Source organism: Oncorhynchus keta, chromosome 13 (genome assembly GCF_023373465.1).
Source record: "Oncorhynchus keta strain PuntledgeMale-10-30-2019 chromosome 13, Oket_V2, whole genome shotgun sequence".
NCBI classification, from domain to species: Eukaryota; Metazoa; Chordata; class Actinopteri; order Salmoniformes; family Salmonidae; genus Oncorhynchus; species Oncorhynchus keta.
The window spans coordinates 33,071,632-33,078,096 of NC_068433.1; positions in this window are offsets into that span (position 1 = coordinate 33,071,632).

A 6,465-nucleotide genomic window follows, 5' to 3' on the forward strand; every position below is an offset into this window, starting at 1 on the left:
TCCACTTGTCATTCAATCTCCTTGCATTAGCGTAGCCTTTTCTGTAGCCTGTCAACTATGTGTCTGTCTATCCCTGGACCATACAAACGCTCCACACCGCGTGGCCGCGACCACCCTAATCTGGTGGTCCCAGCGCGTGCGACCCACGTGGAGTTCCAGGTCTCCGGTAGCCTCTGGAACTGCCGATCTGCGGCCAACAAGGCAGAGTTCATCTCAGCCTATGCCTCCCTCCAGTCCCTTGAATTCTTGGCACTGACGGAAACATGGATCACCACAGATAACACTGCTACTCCTACTCTCTCCTCGTCCGCCCACGTGTTCTCGACACCCCGAGAGCTTCTGGTCAGCGGGGTGGTGGCTCCTCATCTCTCCCAAGTGGTCTTTCTCTCTTTCTCCCCTTACCCATCTGTCTATCGCCTCCTTTGAATTCCATGCTGTCACAGTTACCAGCCCTTTCAAGCTTAACATCCTTATCATTTATCGCCCTCCAGGTTCCCTCGGAGAGTTCATCAATGAGCTCGATGCCTTGATAAGCTCCTTTCCTGAGGACGGCTCACCTCTCACAGTTCTGGGCGACTTTAACCTCCCCACGTCTACCTTTGACTCATTCCTCTCTGCCTCCTTCTTTCCAACCTCACCCTCTCACCTTCCCCCTACTCACAAGGCAGGCAATACGCTTGACCTCATCTTTACTAGATGCTGTTCTTCCACTAACCTCATTGCAACTCCCCTCCAAGTCTCCGACCACTACCTTGTATCCTTTTCCCTCTCACTCTCATCCAACACTTCCCGCACTGCCCCTACTCGGATGGTATCGCGCCGTCCCAACCTTCGCTCTCTCTCCCCCGCTACTCTCTCCTCTTCCATCCTATCATCTCTTCCCTCTGCTCAAACTTTCTCCAACCTATCTCCTGATTCTGCCTCCTCAACCCTCCTCTCCTCCCTTACTGCATCCTTTGACTCCCTATGTCCCCTATCCTCCAGGCCGGCTCGGTCCTCCCCTCCCGCTCCGTGGCTCGACGACTCCTTGCGAGCTCACAGAACAGGGCTCCGGGCAGCCGGCGGAAATGGAGGAAAACTATCCCTGCGGACCTGGCATCCTTTCACTCCCTCCTCTCTACATTTTCCTCCTCTGTCTCTGCTGCTAAAGCCACTTTCTACCATTCTAAATTCCAAGCATCTGCCTCTAACCCTAGGAAGCTCTTTGCCACCTTCTCCTCCCTCCTGAATCCCCCCTCCTCCCTCTCTGCAGATGACTTCGTCAACCATTTTGAAAAGAAGGTCGACGACATCCGATCCTCGTTTGCTAAGTCAAACGACACCGCTGGTTCTGCTCACACTGCCCTACCCTATGCTCTGACCTCTTTCTCCCCTCTCTCTCCAGATGAAATCTCGCGTCTTGTGACGGCCGGCCGCCCAACAACCTGCCCGCTTGACCCTATCCCCTCCTCTCTTCTCCAGACCATTTCCGGAGACCTTCTCCCTTACCTCACCTCGCTCATCAACTCATCCCTGACCGCTGGCTACGGATCAAGAGAGCGAGAGTTGCACCCCTTCTGAAAAAACCTACACTCGATCCCTCCGATGTCAACAACTACAGACCAGTATCCCTTCTCTCTTTTCTCTCCAAAACTCTTGAGCGTGCCGTCCTTGGCCAGCTCTACCGCTATCTCTCTCAGAATGACCTTCTTGATCCAAATCAGTCAGGTTTCAAGACTAGTCATTCAACTGAGACTGATCTTCTCTGTATCACGGAGGCGCTCCGCACTGCTAAAGCTAACTCTCTCTCCTCTGCTCTCATCCTTCTAGACCTATCGGCTGCCTTCGATACTGTGAACCATCAGATCCTCCTCTCCACCCTCTCCGAGTTGGGCATCTCCGGCGCGGCCCACGCTTGGATTGCGTCCTACCTGACAGGTCGCTCCTACCAGGTGGCGTGGCGAGAATCTGTCTCCTCACCACGCGCTCTCACCACTGGTGTCCCCAGGGCTCTGTTCTAGGCCCTCTCTTATTCTCGCTATACACCAAGTCACTTGGCTCTGTCATAACCTCACATGGTCTCTCCTATCATTGCTATGCAGACGACACACAATTAATCTTCTCTTTCCCCCTTCTGATGACCAGGTGGCGAATCGCATCTCTGCATGTCTGGCAGACATATCAGTGTGGATGACGGATCACCACCTCAAGCTGAACCTCAGCAAGACGGAGCTCCTCTTCCTCCCGGGAAGGACTGCCCGTTCCATGATCTCGCCATCACGGTTGACAACTCCATTGTGTCCTCCTCCCAGAGCGCTAAGAACCTTGGCGTGATCCTGGACAACACCCTGACGTTCTCAACTAACATCAAGGCGGTGTCCCGTTCCTGTAGGTTCATGCTCTACAACATCCGCAGAGTACGACCCTGCCTCACACAGGAAGCGGCGCAGGTCCTAATCCAGGCACTTGTCATCTCCCGTCTTGATTACTGCAACTGCTGTTGGCTGGGCTCCCTGCCTGTGCCATTAAACCCCTACAACTCATCCAGAACGCCGCAGCCCGTCTGGTGTTCAACCTTCCCAAGTTCTCTCACGTCACCCCGCTCCTCCGCTCTCTCCACTGGCTTCCAGTTGAAGCTCGCATCCGCTACAAGACCATGGTGCTTGCCTACGGAGCTGTGAGGGAACGGCACCTCAGTACCTCCAGGCTCTGATCAGGCCCTACACCCAAACAAGGGCACTGCGTTCATCCACCTCTGGCCTGCTCGCCTCCCTACCACTGAGGAAGTACAGTTCCCGCTCAGCCCAGTCAAAACTGTTCGCTGCTCTGGCCCCCAATGGTGGAACAAACTCCCTCACGACGCCAGGACAGCGGAGTCAATCACCACCTTCCGGAGACACCTGAAACCCCACCTCTTCAAGGAATACCTAGGATAGGTTAAGTAAGGGTAAGTAATCCTTCTCCCCCCTTCTCCCCCAATAAAAAAGATTTAGATGCAAGTGGCTGTTCCACTGGATGTCATAAGGTGTATGCACCAATTTGTAAGTCGCTCTGGATAAGAGCGTCTGCTAAATGACTTAAATGTAAATGTAATGTCACTGTTACATGATCCAGGGTGACACTGCAGACAGCGAGCCTCGTGTGAAGTGCCATCTGAAAGGGAGGGATGCCAACTTGTGGACTGGGAGAGATGGTTTATCTTTCCATTTCCACCACTCTTGACAACCGTGTGTCTGAATGTGGGGAAGGTATTCTTTTCAATGAACTCACATGTGGGAGACAACACTTTTTGACACTTGTGAACACTGTGAAAACTAGGGGTTGAAACAAGGGGTTTATGCGCCAAGTTTTGCCTGAAGCCCGGCCCCACTCTAGGTACAAGGGCTCCGGCAATCAGTGACATACCCCGATTGGCAGTGCCACTTGGGGGCACTCTTGTTACCACAAGCCTTACTCGGTTTTGGCAGTAAGATACGTCCAGGTAAGCGGCAGGTAACCGCCCGCACGCATAAAAAAATAGACCCAGGGGTGGAAAAAACGTTATCATGTAGGTTATCATACCCACCAGTCATAGGTACTGGCCACAAAGCTTCTTAGTATCTAGCTGGAAATGGGACAGACAGCTCTGAAAAACAGACCCCTTCTGTTTTAACAGATGGGCGATTTGTAATTGTAATCCAATTCCCAGGCATCAAAAGCGTTGAGCTGGAGAGCGACAGCTCATTATTACGAACCACAGAAAGTGTGTGTGGGATAATAGCAAGGTCGTCTCCAATCCTGCTTGTTCCCTTGACTCTACGACCAACAACCAATCGCCTATAGAGTCCATAACCTGTATCACTAGGCACCTCATTGGGACTAGTGAGCTACAGGCAGGAATCCGTAATGCATCCCAGAAATGAGCCACCTATGGGGGCGGGGTGCCTCCTTGTGGACAGAGAGTGAGTTGCTTGTCTTATTACTCTCACCCTGGGGAGAAATGCCCCTTGAACCCTGTGAGCACCATGGAACAGAGGGGGCATCAAACATGGATAAACTTCCAACATACCTTACGCTTCTTTGAGACTGTAATTCCTGAATGAAGCCTGGGCCTCCATGGGCACTGGGGACTCTGGCAATGGCTGATATAGAATCCCGTTCAGATGTAACCAAACATGGGGGCAATGTTGTCGCAATAATGTTTTTAGGGAGGGGAGCACTGGTGGCTCAGACCTGTGCTCACCTCCTTACTCCAGGGGTTACCTGAGTGCTTGGGGGCTGCTCCCTCATCGAAGGTGCATGCAAGACCCTCCTCACGCAAGACGCTCCTTCCTCCACTCCCTCCAACTCCAGGAATTTAAAATAGGAATGGGTTGCCATAACTCCGGGTGGAAAGCTGGTAAGGAATAGCTAGTAGCAGCAGCTGGCTCGCATTGGTGAGTTATCTAACCTGGTTAGCACGCTATGCAGTGCTTGTTTAGCTAGCCAGGTCTCGAAAGTCTACGTAGGACCATCTCACAGAGGTGGGACCAGACCCTTCAAGGACAGAGTCTGGGAAGAGAGGCAAGTGGTGCCTGACCCAGGCAGCAGGGAGTACCCCCCGAACTTGGCCGCCCTCTACCTTCGAGTAGCCTCCTGTAATGGCAACAGAGCCACAGGAGCCGGGTTGAGCGAGGGCAGCTATAGCATGTACCACGCCCAGCGGCCCAGGCACACAAGACATTTGCTCCAACCAAAGACCCAATCCATCCCGCGTCCTGCAACTGAGGACTCAGCCGAGGTACTGACATCTGGGGGAGGAAGTCCATATCGGAAACACGAAGCTTCCACAAGAATGTTACACGATTGCCAAGATAACCTGTGGACTAGAGGAACAATGCCAGCCAAGGGGGCAAGCCACTGTTACTGACACCGTTCCCTAGTCCCGCACAAGAACTAATTCAAGCGAGGGCAGCCAGAGCATGCCCCGAGCTGAGACATACTAGACAACAAACGTGAGTGTCTTTTGGGAGCGACCCAAACCCAACTTGCTACCCCCTGTCGTTTTAATCACATTTCTATAGCCAAGCCAAGCATTCCAAAGAATAACTGATTGGTTTGGGGTTAGGAAACTATGAGAACAAATACAAAATCGTCCAAAGGGGGAACACTTCCAATGGGGGAACAAGTCCAAAGGGGGAACACGTCCAATGGGGGAACAAGTCCAAAGGGGGAACACGTCCAAAGGGGGAACACGTCCAGAGGGGGAACACGCCCAGAGGGGGAACACGTCCAAAGGGGGAACACGTCCAAAGGGGGAACAAGTCCAAAGGGGGAACAAGTCCAAAGGGGGAACAAGTCCAAAGGGGGAACACGTCCAAAGGGGGAACACGTCCAGAGGGGGAACACGCCCAGAGGGGGAACACGTCCAAAGGGAGAACACGTCCAAAGGGGGAACACGTCCAAAGGGGGAACAAGTCCAAAGGGGGAACACGTCCAATGGGGGAACAAGTCCAAAGGGGGAAAACGTCCAAAGGGGGAACACGTCCAAAGGGGGAACACGTCCAAAGGGGGAACACGTCCAAACGGGTACACGTCCAGAGGGGGAACACGTCCAAAGGGGGAACACGTCCAAAGGGGGAACACGTCCAAAGGGGGAACACATCCAGAGGGGGAACACGTCCAGAGGGGGAACACATCCAAAGGGGGAACACATCCAAAGGGGGAACACGTCCAAAGGGGGAACACGTCCAAAGGTGGGAGCACGCTCGACCACAAACAGATGGTTTAGTTGGCACAAAGTCAGACAGTCTCGTGTTCCAAAACGTTTGTTTTTAGTAGTGTGAATCGTTCCCGCTCAGCTCGAAGTGAAGAGCAGAAGAATTGATGGAACGAATCCAAGCTTCAGCGTTATCACCTGTGGAAGTGGGGGCTTCCAGCGAGGCACGGTTTTCATTGGTCTTGTCAGGCGTGAGTGTAGTTCTTCAGTGGACGTCGCGAGAGCGCCAACTCCCCATAGTGATGTTCTACTGAAAGGGAACCAATCAGATTTTTCAAATGTTGTCTTTCTGTGTAAGTTATGCATGTTGAATAAGCTATAAGGTATAGCCTATGCATGTTCCTTGGAAGTTGAACTTCTGCAGCCCCCTGTTGTTGCAGTCAGGGGGGCATCTATTAAAGTTCAAATTGAACACATACCTGAGTTTTTCTTTCTGGTATGCGCGTTGAATGGTAGGAGGCTCTGTATGTTTCCTTGTAAATGTAACTTTGAATAGATGCTCCCATGTTGGGAACAGGCGTGGAGTGGACACACACTATTAGACTACAAATGGCTGATATGCATGTATGTAACTATAGGCTATCAGTAGGGGAGAATCAAAATTGAGTGTGTACAAAGTGTACAACGTGTAGCCTATAAAATTAATGAACTGTGTACACACCTAAAATGTGCTACAGCTAACATGAATGTGGATCTTAAGTCTTATAGAGACAAAAGTATTTTAGGTACCTTGAGGAGGAGGTGAGAAA